This window comes from Lolium rigidum, chromosome 3, assembly GCF_022539505.1.
Source record: "Lolium rigidum isolate FL_2022 chromosome 3, APGP_CSIRO_Lrig_0.1, whole genome shotgun sequence".
Lineage (NCBI taxonomy): Eukaryota > Viridiplantae > Streptophyta > Magnoliopsida > Poales > Poaceae > Lolium > Lolium rigidum.
This window is the reverse complement of record NC_061510.1, coordinates 400,196,903-400,211,666: the sequence shown is the minus strand read 5'-3', so window position 1 is coordinate 400,211,666 and position 14,764 is coordinate 400,196,903. Positions and strand designations below refer to the sequence as shown.

Below are 14,764 nucleotides of genomic sequence, written 5' to 3'. Positions count from 1 at the left end.
AGAGGTGACGGCGGGTGGGAGAGTGGCTTTGTAGGGTCTCGGCCTCTTGGGTTTAAGGATCCGACGGCTGCGAAGTGCGAACTGCGATGGTCTGAATGGGCTACGAAGGGCCGGAGTTATGGCCCATACGATCCACCTTAACGAAGCATCCTAGCCCGTACGGCTCAATTTCTGGAGGCCCATCTAAACCATCACCAAGACAGTTGCGAATCCATGGGCTTTGGATTCAGGGCCTCGCCGAGCAAAGCATCCGACGCCGTCGAGGTCGCCGGAGGGCGCGCGGATGCCATCTCCGCCGCTTCTCCTCTCCTCACCATGCCGCCGCAGCACATCCTCCTGATTATCGTCTGCTGCTCTCTTCCGTGAGCAGGTGCGCCTCTCTCGCTGTCTCCATCCACGCCTCTTCCCCGTGCGTCTCCACGCAGCAGCCTGCCAGCCTGGAGGCCGAGGAAGCGAGGGCCCTTGCCGTCGGCGATGAGCTAGTGGGGAAGACGATGCCGCTCTGCCACGGCCGGAGCCTCTACAGGCTCGCCGGGCTGCGGCCGCCCGCGTGGTACGAAGTCAAGATCTCCTACCCGGCCTCCGTACGATCTCAACTTTCCTTTGGCTGTGAAGAAACAAGGAACCTTGTTTCTCCAGTGAATGAATCCATTGCAGTTTGTTGTTCTTGAATGCGTTGCTTCTGGTTGCAGATACCGTCCAGCTTTTCAGTTCGGCTGGTGAATGATCCTGATGGTGTGGAGGATTTGGGGAGCAAGAACAGGAGGCCTGCTCAACATGGAGAAGATAATTTTCAAAGCTGAGAGCACTGAACCGGTCAGTGTTCAGCGAATTGTTAGTTGGATGCAGAATAGGAGTGACACCCCATTGTTGGGATGATTTATAGTGTATTTTCGTGATTGAATATAGGTTTATGTTCTTGTCACGGTGGAGCCTGAAGGTGTGATTGCGAAGCCGAATATGCCGGAGAGAGAGATTGCTCTGTTCAATATTGGTAAGCTTGTGCGTGTTGCTGTTTCTTTACATTTCAGTTTTCCTAGGTGATACTCAAAACTAATAAGCCATAGCCATTAGTAAGCTAGAATGCTTATAGTGTCTTTTATGTTTCACCTGCCATGTAATATTATAATGAGATTAATCCAGCTAGGACAGAAAGTTTTGTAAGTGTAACTACCATGCTGAGCTTACCACTATGTTTGATCTGGTTCATAGTTTTATCCTATCAGCCCAGAAAATGAGCTTTTGCTTTCAGCAGCATCACAAATTTGAAACTGCTCAGTGCTCAGTGTCATATCCCAGTTTATCTAGGGGGGTAAAGCTCTTGAAATTTGGTGAACATCCTTCCATAAAATAAATATTCCTGTACAACCTAACCTAAAATAGTGATACAGAATTAATTGTATTGGTGAAGTAGATGATATGCAGATAGTACTATTCGACGATATTGACATAAACCACCTAAAGTAACCACTTGAAGAGAAATTAAATTATTGTTCACTAACCTAACAGACTAACAGTTTCTAGAAGATCCTCCATTTTGTTTTTACTGTTCACCTTTTCTTTATATGCAATCTATGTGTCCTTATATGTTTGCATGACGACAGTATTCTTTTGGAACTCTAGTGAATAGTGTGCTGTTCTACAAAGTTTAGTTTAGTATGAATGTCTTCCATTCCCATTAAAGAGTGAAGCATTATTTTGTGTCTTCTGGCCTTAAAATATAAATACTTAAATTCCAATTGCCACTACCTGACTCCTGACCAGTTGAATCTTATCACATCTGAATTGCATTAGCACGATTGTACCAAACTCTGCTTCATTTGTACGCAATCATACCTAATTATTTTGCTCCCCTCCTCTATAAAAAAGAGGACAGAATAAAATGCCCTCAATTTGAGAATGAATATTTCCGCTGTCTCTGAGTTACGCAGTATGATTTTTGTAGTTAAATGTTCTTTTAGTACTTCGATTGTGAAGCTTCTTACACATTGATTCCATTTTGTTTCAGTGGCTGTATTTTTACAGAATGGAGAGGTTGAGAGCTCTACCATTGAGCTAGACGACTCCTTTGATGATACCAGACATGTGTTTTGTGCGACGTATCCGGGAGTCTGAGTTTAAGGAGGCGTTAAGGAGGATGAAAGGAGGCAAGGCGATGGGTCCTGATGGTATCCCCATCGAGGCGTGGAGAGGTCTTGGAGACGTAGCGATAGTATGGCTAACTAAGCTTTTCAACCTCATTTTTCGGTCAAACAAGATGCCCGAAGAATGGAGGCGGAGTATTTTAGTACCAATCTTCAAGAACAAGGGGATGTTCAAAGTTGTACTAATTACCGTGGAATCAAGCTGATGAGCCATACTATGAAGCTATGGGAGAGAGTCATTGAGCACCACTTAAGAAGGTTGACAAGCGTGACCAAAAACCAATTTGGTTTCATGCCTGGGAGGTCTACCATGGAAGCCATCTTCTTGGTACGACAGGTGATGGAGAGATACAGGGAGCAAAAGAAGGACTTTCATATGGTGTTCATTGATTTGGAGAAGGCCTATGATAAGATACCTCGGAATGTCATGTGGTGGGCCTTGGAGAAACACAAAGTCCCAATAAAGTACATTACCCTCATCCAGGACATGTATGATAATGTTGTGACAAGTGTTCGAACAAGTGATGGCGACACTGATGACTTTCCAATTAGAATAGGGCTACACCAAGGGTCAGCTTTGAGCCCTTATCTTTTTGATTTGGTGATGGATGAGGTCACAAGGGATATACAAGGAGATATCCCATGGTGTATGCATCTTTGCGGATGATGTGGTGCTAGTCGATGATAGGCGAGCGGGGTTAATAGAAAGTTAGAGTTGTGGAGGCGAACTCTAGAATCGAAAGGTTTTAGGCTTAGTAGAACTAAAAGCTGAATACATGAGGTGCGGTTTCGGTTCTACTAGGCACGAGGAGGGAGAGGTTAGCCTTGATGGGCGAGGTGGTACCGGAGAGAGACACTTTTCGATATTTGGGGTCCATGTTGCGGAAGGATGGCGATATCGATGAAGATGTGGGCCACCGAATCAAGGCTGGTTGGATGAAGTGGCGCCAAGCTTACGGCGTACTCTGTGACAAGAGAGTGCCACAAAAGCTAAAAGGCGAGGTTTTATAGAACAACTATCCGACATGCGATGTTATATGGCGCGGAGTGTTGGCCAACGAAGAGACGACATATCCAACGAGTTAAGTGTAGCGAGAGATGCGCATGTTGAGATGGATATGTGGCCACACAAGAAAGGATCGGGTACGGAATGACGATATACAGGAGAGAGTTGGGGTAGCACCGATTGAAGAGAAGCTGGTGCAACATCGTCTCAGATGGTTTGGACATATCCAACGGAGGCTTTCGGAAGCGCCGGTGCATAGCGGACGGATAAAACGTGCTGAGAATGTTAAGAGGGGTCGTGGTAGACCAAACTTGACATGGGAGGAGTCCGTTAAGAGAGACCTGAAGGTTTGGAATATCGACAAAGATTTAGCCATGGACAGGGGTGCGTGGAAGTTAGCTATCCACGTTCCGGAACCATGAATTGACTTGGAGATCTTATGGGTTTCAACTCTAGCCTACCCCAACTTGTTTGGGACTGAAAGGCTTGGTTGTTGTTGTTGTTTGTTGTTGCCTGTGGATACTAGATAATTTTGGTGTCATTTTCACACATGCATTTCTTTGTCTGTGTCTCTTCATACATACAATTGTCGTCACTTCTGTGGGTAGTTTGTTTCTTAACAGTAGAGCATTTGGATCTATATGCTAGAGAGCTGCTTTCTATGTTGGAGCACCGGTGAGATATCATACTCATTATATCTGAGAGCCGCCAATGTTTTTCTTTCCACATACAGTTCCTCTACTCTTTGCTCCCGTTCGTCCACTGTTAATTGTAATCCAGGCTAAAGGCTTTATCTTCTTAATGCCTTGTTTTATTAGTGTTATCATATGTTCCCCCATGTTTGAGTTATTCTTACTGTGATGTATATCTCTCTGTCAGGTGCTTAGACTGGTGTCCCAGTGCTGGAATGCTTTTATTGATCATTTAGCTTACAAGGTGCAAATACATAACTCACTTGTAAGGGGCAAATAACCTTGAAAAATATAAATAGTTTCACCGTTAGCTCAATTCAGGACACTAAGTTAGGTTTCGCACGTGACAAGGTTAGTCATAGCGAAAAACGGCTTTTCCTAAGTGCTAATGTATGTCTCTTTTTGTTAAAGAGAACATTGGAAGATCTTCATCAGAAGGATTTATTCCCTTGCAACCCAAAGTCTCTCCTTAAAAGGTCCGTTCCCGTGATGTACTACTTTCTGTGGTTCAGTATTTGGTAATCATATACTGTAACTTTCCTTGCTAGTTACATTGTGTATATATTGGATTATTGGCTCATGGATTACATTGTGTTTATGATATGATCTGAAACTTGAATTGGTTGAATCTTACAGATAAGGAAACTTGAGGCGTCAGTTGCACCGAAATTGGAGTGCTGTAGATATTTTCCAGTTACCTTCTTAACTTGGCATAATTAGTACTTGGTTTGGTGGTAATTACCGTTCGTTCACTTTATCTTCATACGGTGCTTTTCTCCGTACGTTGGTTCGATGAAGAACGAGAGAAAAATTGACTAAAATAAATATAACATAAAGAATGTCGTAATTAAATACCAAACAAATAAACTCTGTTTAGTAGCAAGGCCCCAACACTTTCCAAGTTTACCTTTGACAAATAATGTCATACATGAAGCCTTTTCATCTTTTAAAAAAAGTAGCTCTAGCACATCCTGCATTGGATAACGAGTAGACAGAGGTGAAAATTAAGTTAGTGCTTAAACGTGCCAGAGGTGCTAGTAACATGTGCCTGCCCTTCTCTGATTACCTCGTAGTGATGGATGGCTAACTGGCCAGCCGTGTGCTAGCTAGGATTAACAGGCTATTAGCTAGTTGTAATTAATTGTTTGGCTTGTTCTTTTGTTGTGGATCATCTCCTCTCCTCGGGAACAATGGGAACCGGCCAAGAAGACAGTAGCGGCTTCTGCGAGGGCCGTGGGATCTGGGTCACTATTTGGTAAGCCAAGCAACCTTTTTCCATCTATAGATATAGAAGGACTAGTTCCTATTTCCAATAAAGTGCAATTCTCAGCCTCCGGCTTCCCCAAGGAGATACCCTCTTCCGCCTCCAGATCTGCAAATCATGGTGACACTCTCTCCGGATACGCAAGTCATGGCGACGCTCTCTCCGGATCTGCCGGACGAACTTGTCCATGAGATCCTCTTTCGCCTCCCGCCGGATGAGCCCGCATGCCTTTTCAGTCTCTCCGTACTCTCCAATCCACGAGCGCGAGTCTCCTCTCCGATCCTGATTTCCACCACAACTACCGCAAGTTCAATCGGTCGCCTCCTATGCTCGGCTTCATCTACAACGGTGAGGTGAGCTACTGTCACTCACTTTGTCCCCGCCACGGGGCCCTGCCCCCATGCACTTTTGACCCCCGGCCGGGCTGACTTCATCGTGTGCGATTGCCGCCACGGCCGTGTCCTCCTCGACAACGGTGAGGTGTCCATGGAGCTTGTGGTGCGGGACCCCATGACGGGCCGCCGAAAAGACCTGAGCAACCCCTGCAGGTCCTTGTTCTATCTCGGGACCGCAGTGCTATGTGCTGTGTACGGCTGCGACCATGCCACTTGCCACGACGGCCCTTTCCATGTTGTTTTTGTCAGTATTGATGCAGAGGCGGGGAGCGCAACCGCCTACAAGTACTCGTCGGAGACGGGTGAGTGGAGCACGCCGACGTCTGAGCTTGCCCTCTTCGACGAGCATGACATTGTCGTGGAGCCTGACCTCTTCGACGAGCTTGGCCCCATTGAAGACGGTGCTGCGTTGCACAGTGTGCTCGTTGAAGACTCCCTCCACTTCCTCCTTATGTCTGGGCCACAAGGCTCTCGAATTCTCAAGTATGACGTAGGAAGGCATTTCCTCTCGGTGATCGTCCTGCCGGCGGCTGTTCATTACCGGAGTTCCATTCTCATGGCAACAGAGGATGGAAGGCTGGGAGTCGCCCACCTGGACAGGCTTATCCTTCACCTGTGGTCAAGGGAGGTGGGTCCTGACGGAGTTGCAGCATGGGCGGAATATAGAGTCATCGGCCTCATGCCGTTTCTCCCCATTGGAGATCCTGCGATCAAAGTGGAGTTGATTGGCTCTGTGGAGGGTGCCAATATCATCTTCGCCACCACAGCTCTTGGCGTCTATGCTATTGACCTCAAGTTGCTGCGGTCAAGAAAGTTGTGTGAAGGACAAGCCATTCGACCGTTCTTCCCCTTCATGAGCTTCTACTATCCAGGTATTGTTCTTTGTAATCCTTGATCGCAACGTCTAGCTAGACGTGCTTTTGCTACATAATCTAGCATTCTAACTAGTATCCCGTTTTCTCCTTTGATTCATTTTATTATGGTCTAATCTTAGACCAATGCACCAAAACATTGGGAGCCACACTAACAAAACTTGTTCGGTTTCGCGGAATGGCAAGCTGGAACAAGTTTTACAGCACGGGCATCGGTTGCTGCGCGTCACCGGTGATGTGTTGGACAGACCCCTGTGGTGTGTCTCACCAATAAGATTGATAATGTCATAGAGTCAATTAAGGGTTTGTGACGTTGTAATGAACTATTTCAGTACTAGGTGTTTTGGTGGCACTTTGTTGATTTCTCATGCTGTTTGCTTTTGTGAGTAATGTTACTTAATTAAGTTCCATAATTTTGTCAACTGTGTCGGTGCGCGGGTGCGTGCCTGTGAACTTGCTATATGCTTTCAGTTAGTTGATGAAGTTGGTGGCTTTGTCTTTTTGGGTTGGTTTTGAGCTATTGTGCTGTTTGGGTTCTTTCCGTTTTGGAAAGTAAAAGACTAAAAGGTATGATATATTCTAATATTCTATCTTATCAGGTATTCATAACGTGTTCTAGTGGCAAATTTCACAGTGATCTATCCATTCACTTGAGTCTTCTGCTGTTGGTATATGGTTTGGAGCCTTAAAGTGTTTTTATAAGTTGTGTAAACAGCAACATATCTAATATGTGTTTAGCGTAATGTCTTGTTTGAGAAGATGTCCGTTTCATGCTTGGCGTGGCCAATATGAAGTTGGATGAATGTATACGATAAGTTTAGTCGAGTACTGCAAAACCTCAAGAAATGTCGAACGGGTTTGGAGCTGACATGGGCAAGCTATGTGAGCTGCTTGTCTGCGTGAAGGTAATAATTTCAAGTGCTTGCCCTGCAAAATATGTGACCGCGTGCAAGGATTCCTGTACAACTTAACTGGGCTCAAGGTTTTCAACATCCAGCTGCCTAGCCTTTGCACCGCTATCTTCGATGCGGCCAGCAGCTACGCGGTGGGCAATGGTGAGCGGGCTTGTTTCTAACTAGCGGTTAGATGGGGCCAAGGTGGCGGAGTTTGTGCCAAATGTGGCTAGGATGCTAGCGAAGAGGTCCATTACTTGCACCGTAAAGGAGAGCCTATCAGGAGTTCAGGGCAATGTTTGAGATTGTGGACCGGACATGGGCGAGGAGGCCCTCCCTGAGTTCTTGCTGCGGCGAGGAAGGGCACATTGCCTCCCAGTGTGTCAACGACACGTTGTGCGTCCGCTGCGGCGGCTCTCAGCACACCAGCAGGGACTGCAAGCGGCCCCGAGGCGGCTCTGGCTCCCCACCTCCGCGTCGCGACGCCCCTCCAGTCCGCGCGGCCGCTACTGAGATGAACTTCTCGGGACCCCACTCTTTGCCTGGTGGGTTGGAATCGCAGAACTAATTTCCATCGTGTTGGCATCGCTAGCACCGTATTACCTCCCTCTCCACAAGCTGCTTAACTACGAAGCTGCAGGGTCCAGCGACGCTGACGCAGCTAAGCTTTTGTGGCCAACTGGAATGTGCTGTATTAATGTTCACTTTCAGCCGTAAACGAAAAGTTTTCAGTTTTGCATCGCAAGCCAGGGTAGATGTATCTTCTTCTTTCTTCTTCCTCCCCCTTTTGCCTTGTAGCAGACAGCAGCTGTGCGGGCATCCGATGTCGACTGCACAACCCTAGGCGTTCAATGCTAGATATATCGTTTTGGTCTCGTACGGCCACCCCATCAATGTATCGAAATTCAGTTTCATTGTATGTGTTTGCCACTTGGAAGAATAATGGACCACAAAATTCCCATGGGTTTTGGATGCTGAGTTTTCCCATCTTCATCTTACTCTTGTGGGATTTGAAGGGGACCCGTCTCATTCGCATATCACATCGCCGTGTGGCAGAGGTCAGTGGTTAGCAGTTGACACTTACTGATGGATGGACATGCAACAAAGCATGGTTATTGTTGGAAGAAAAATAAGAATAAATATGTTGTGATCCTTGACTGCTCGACCTGTGCGTCGTCTGGAAAGATGATTCTGATAGCAAACCGTTAAAGCACGGTCACGCTCTCATAAGATCCTGCGCTGTCTGTCTATTATACGTGTTGGCCATGAATGATCCTTTTTAAGGCGACTCTTGTCACAGCGACGAGACGACCAAGTAGAGACAACATCGTGATCGCCCGTATCCATCATCGTCATCACTTGCAGTGGTGCTTCAGAATTAAGTCGAAAAGAACTCGTACCGGCCGATGTGTCTGGCCTCAAGTGGGAGGAAGCCCACGAATACCATGGTCCACGGGCGTTTTTTTTTTCAGGTACTCGCACAAAACAATCGAAGGCAAAGTTTGGAGAAAAGGAGAGACATGGATACAGTATTAAAATTTGGTTTTGCTATTTCTCAAAATTAGCTTAATTTTATATCAACTCTAAAAATCATAGAGTTGCATCGTGATTCTTGCTAGCTACGAATTGCAACATGTGTTACAACTTACGACATAAAATTTTCCAGTTGCACATGGAGTTGCAACTAAGAAAAACGCACATGAACGGTTGCATTGGTTTGACATTCGTGTTAGCCATGGGTCTTAACGTGGGTTGCAACTAACAAAAATATCTCGAAATGTTGGGCTACTTCGTGATTCGTGCTAGTCAACAGTTAAGATTCAATGCCATCACAGTGTAATGAAAATTAGTCACCGCTGTTAAAATTTTGACACAAACTTGTTCTTTCCTACATGTTTCGGAAGAAGCTAAACATTTGGTCAAACATTTTTGAACATTCCTGAAAAAACTCTAATATTACAAAACGGGACATCAGGAGTTGAGAGAGGTGAGGTGAGGCGACTTCTAAAACCCATCTAGGGTTCGCCCCCCCCCCCCCTCGTCGGCGTTGCCACCGGTCCGCTCTCCCTCCAGTGGCCTTGGGGCCTTGGAGACATGGCGGACCACGACTCCTCACTTTGTTGGTGCTTCAAGCGCCAGCAAAGGGCGTGTGGAGTTGTGCGTCCCGCGGGTCTTGTGTGATCCAACTGGTTTTGGTTGGTGTTGTTTCAAGTCGAGAAACAGTTAGTTTGATGATGTGGCCAATTGGCTTTTTTGGAAATTGGCCCCTAAATTTTTATTTTTTCTGATTTTCTAGTCCCTAGTTTAACTTTTTAGGGGGCGATTTGCAAACGCACAATTAGTCAGCAAACTAATAGTGGTCGTGACTGAATTACCAAAACGCTCTCGCGCGAGGCAACTTCTTGATCCACAATTTACGATTTGCAAGTTCTTGACCAAAGCGCACATCCGAGACAACTTCATAGACTAAATTGGAGATATTCTCTTTTAAGTTTATCTCTTCCGATCTACGGGTCTCATCTATGTCAATGGTTGCTGCTCTGGTGCATTGGTCTTTTCAGGCCTTATAGCAGGACGACTTCTTATTTGTCTACTACAACAAGCTCTATTATGATAAAGTTTGCCCGGCTCCAGTGATAAAGAGAGGCGAGGACATTCGACTTGTGCTAGTGTCTGTAGTCGTCACTAGATGATCTATGGGTCTCTTTGTAATCTTTACTGCTTTTAAGTTCTTTGTAATGCTACGGATGGTTATCAGGTGAAATTTGCGCAAAAAGAACACCAGTACAACCTAGAATGTTGCTACACGTTCCACAGAGAGACATGATGCTACTTGCCATGATTTTTGTGCTCCAAAATGAACTTATGTTGGGTACATGATAATTATGCAGCGCCGCGCGAACCGCGAACCACCCGTACAACGACGCGGTACGCATCCAATCCCAATCGCACCGCCGTCCGCCGCCGATCGTCGACCGGCTGGCGCGCCCATCATATCTTCCCTGCACGCACGCGCTTGATCCCGATCGGTCGCCGACGACGTCGGCTCCCTCCCAGCCACAAGCGATCGATCATCGATCAGCACCGCGAGCAAACGTGGTGCGCGGGTCACTCCGACAGCTAGACATAGCTAAGCTCAGCCATGCTAGCTCATTATTCATGGCGCGCGTTAACTTTTCTCGCTCGCTTTCAGTGCCGTTGCGGCATTATTTTCTCAGTCCAGCTCGCGATCCATCATGTTATTTCTCGACGGAATGATATACTCATCGAGGTCGAGGAGGTTGAGGTCTCCGGGACGTCTCTAGCTCGAGCTACCTAGGGGTAACATGCGTCGACTGTTGCTGGGTCTAGCTCGAGAGGACCTAATTGACTCCATATGCACACATATATGTTGATTGATGAACTAATGTCGTTCAAAAACCAATGTTGAATTGAATCAATAATGATTTTCATAAAGCTCCTGAAATGTAGGACAATAGTGTGTTGTACGGTGACCACCTGCATATGCATGCATGCATGCTGCAACAACCGGTAGCTCCTCTCTTTTTTAAAAATGTAACAAGACCGCACCCCATGATGTACGTGTCCAGCCCAACTGGCCTTCAACGTCGATCATTGCTCATTGCTACATACAGCTAGCTAAGTAGCTGGCTGGATTTTGTTGTCTGTCACGCATTAGAGGTTTAGCTAGATGCATCGGCCCCAAATGAAGAAAAGAATCAAAGTTCAAAGTAGCGGACTATTGCATTTAGCCGCGGCGATTCTATCGGCTATAAAAGGCTATAGCCATACTACAGTGCATCTAAGTCCATAAGGCGATTTTCCTAGATAAAAAATTTCAAAATTTCGGCAGCATATATTCGTTGAGGATGAGCACACCCACGTTCAACTTTAGCAATCTTCGAGGAGCTTGAGCTCCATCGCGCAGCAAGGGCCGCCGAGAGTGGGAGTGCGCACGCCGCTGCGATGGTCGCCTCTCCCGTCCTTTTTTGGGGGAGAGTAGGGAAAAGTGGGGATTATTGGTAGAGTTAGAAGAGGAATCGATTTTGGTTGCGAAATTGGGCTGGTAGAAAATTTTTGGTCCAAATTTTTTGGGTTGGCTGAGCGGGAAGTTTAGCGGCTAAAGGGGCTAAATTTACCTTTTGAGAGTAAAGGGGCTAGATTGACTTAGCAGAGCTATTAGCGGCTATTCTCGGTATATCATATGAATGCCTTAGTTGTAACCACAAGGCTCTCTAAAGGATATAGCCGGCTATTTAAAATTTCAAATCTAATGCGGGGTTGTTCACTCCTGGACCTTAATGGAGCGAACAACCACATGCCAAGAAGGACGTGGAGAAGGAAGTTAGAGAGAGATCGATGACAAGTGGCATGGCACGTAGCTACGATGACCCCCGCCCCTATGGTCGTCGCCTGTTGGTTTCCCACCTCATTTGATGGGGGCAAATCAAGACAGGGCGACATAGTTTTAAAAAAATGATGAAATGACAGGGCCAACAAAAACAACTGACAACATGTGACAACATGCGAGTGGTTGAGTTAGAAAGGGTCAGTTAAAGTGAGGGACGATCAAGAGGGAGAAATCGGGAAAGGGTTTAAGAAGACATTCACACTCTAAAATTAACGAGCGGGCGATCTTTTTCGTCCGGCTCCCAAACCAAATTCCTATGGTATCTATGCCTGCTAGCTAGGTCAAAAGGCTATATACAGTACTGGCTAGCTAGGTTAGGTTCTTGTTGGATCATCATTGTCAAAGCAACAAACTAGAAGATCTCGTGCAAGTTGAGATCGAATTAAATCCACGGAAAAGGCTGCCGGTAATAGCTAAAATGTACACATGCGTCACGAGTTTCACGCACGCACGCCTCCCTGGAACGTCGTCGTCGGAGCCAATTAAGCCTGGCCGGATGGACGGGTGGGAGGGTGGACGCCATTAAAGGGGAGCCAAGAGCTTACTATCTGTTGATCAGCTCATAATGCAGTCATCAGCATGTGCTGCTCTGCTCTGTTACGCCACTGCTGCTAATTAGCATACTGTTCAGTCGCTCATGGTGGAAGACATGTACAGTATGGGCTAGATTCACTAACAAACCGTACGCGATTAAGCAGATCGGTACTGTTGCGCTTGCGCATCAGCCTATAAATGTGGTCCGTAATGTTGGCTGCTTTTTTGTTGCTAGTGCAGTACAGTAACTCGGAAGGTTTTGTATTAGGCAGGTGTCAACCTCGCAAAGACGGTGGACTCACCGGTGACTGACATCGAAGACGAAGGAGTAGAGACATTGCCGGAGTGGTCATGTTTAACGGCAGTAAAGGGATTGGTGAATATAATTAACCCTCCTCCATCAGATCGGTCTTTTAGTTAAACCGATTAGCGCATGCTATTTAGTATCAAAGCCAAGAGGTCACAAGTTGAAGACCCTACTCGCGCATATTAAAAAGCGAAAAAGGATTTTGTGGGTCACGCTAAGGACTAAAATAGTGCACCGAATCCACGCTAAGGCCTAAATAACCTAGACATGAGGAGAGTGTTGAATATAAATATAGTGCCTAGCCTCATTCCATCAGATCGGTCTTTTGAAAAATTTGGCTAGTGCATTAATCATATATTGTTGGTATCAGAGCCAAGAGGTCTTAAGTTCACCATATCAGATGAGGCTCTTCCCGTCTAGCTACCGCTAGCCGTGTGTTCAACTCCTCCCGTCGCAAGGACTTCGTCGTGTCCACGGCTCAAGAACCAGGATCTGCTCCGCCTCGACGCCGAGAACCTTTTCTCGGCCTCGGTTTTCTTCCATCAACGATCACGCAAGTCAAGCCTCGATCCAATCTCCTCGGTTCCCCAAGATCCGTCCGCCTTCAATCGTAAGAACCCTCATCGCCGTAGCTCTTTTTCTATCACGACAGGACTTAGCGGCTTTTCTCTGCCACGATAGGAACCATGAAAGGACTTCGTGTCCTTTCTCTGCCGCGGCAGGAACTAGGAACTGATGCGTCTTCTTTGACTTTGTCCGCAGCGGCCACCATTGGTGCACCGACTGCAACAAAGCTGACCAGGGAAAACTTCCTCAGGTGTTGCCCACTATCCGCGGTGCTCGTGTAATGGGTCTCCTTGAGGGGACTGAACTTGTCCCACCGAAGACGATTCAGAGTGAGGACGAGAACAAAAGGCTGATTACTCTCCGTCATTAATCTTACGCCACAAGGTAGTGTAGACCCTGGGTCTTGGAGCAATACTTGTGGCAAAGTTCTAGTATTTATATCAACCGTACATATATAGATTTTAGTTCTACGGGTTAGGGTTAAGGACGAGGGTGTAGCTATATATGATTTAGGATATAAGGTTTAGATCTAGGTTTAGATTAAGTGATAAAGGATATAGATTTAAAACCTAAGGGTTTAGGGATAAAGGATATAGATCTAAAACCTAAACCCTAAAGGATATAGATCTAGGTTTAGGTTAAGTAATAAAGGATATAGATCTATGCCATAAACCCTAAACTCTAGATCATCGACCCTAACCCTACATATATATCATAGATCCCTAGATCTATACCCTACACAACTTTGAAGCCAAAGTTTTACAAACATGACTATCTTGCATGAATGTTCTGAACTTATAGTGCAAATCTAACACTTCAAGACCACCGAACCAACTTTGTAAGAACATAGCCTATTCTTTTGTTGCTCATGTTCCTACGATCTATTCTAACTTTAAAAAAGAGTAAGAATCACCACTTTAGATGGAGAGCTAGCTAGGGATAGACGCCACGGAGACCATGAATCAGGGTTTTGCCTGAAATCGCACGAGAAAGAGTTAGAAACCCTCCCCTCTTGCATGAGGTCGTAATATGAGTATGTAAAGTTGACGTAAAGAAAAAACAACACATAAATGTGAAGTGACACTTGGGTCACAAATAGAAATATCCCGCAAGAAGATTCTACATTTATATTGCAAAACTCACACTTTAAGGCCACCAACGTGGATGGATTTAACATCCCTCTAGCCCCGCTAGCTTTCCAAGCTTGCAGCAACACTCCTGCTTGTGTTGCGTGACTTTCTACATTTCTTTTTGAAAAAACAACATGTTAAGAATGTTTTCCCGGGCTTCGAGAGGTTTATGGATCCGCCACTGGCCACCGACCCCACTCTCACAATATTTTTTCCGTCTTCTTAGGCTGGTGCCAATGCACCATACCACTATAGCCTGCCACGTCAGCTTTTTTCCTCACTCTCACCCCACTCTCACCCCACGGTGCCAGTGCACGGGCTATAGTGTCAGCTCTCACTTCTCTCTCCTCCACATCAGCTTTTTTCTCTCCTCAACATCAGCATTTCTTTTTCAGATTACAACATTAAAAATAATGCAAGGAAATTATTTTATTGAACTAAAATTGTTACCGATTACATCATAAAAAAAATTACATAAAAATTTGAAAAGATTACATAAAAATTTGAAAAAATTACATAATCTAGGCATTAGCCCACACATGCTCAATC

General features: G+C 45.8%; 1 pseudogene; it reads left to right on the top strand.

Annotated features, from left to right (window-relative positions):
• The first annotated feature begins 213 nt into the window (after window positions 1-213).
• Window positions 214-8,218, top strand: LOC124697752 (annotated as a pseudogene).
• Window positions 8,219-14,764: the final 6,546 nt, after the last annotated feature.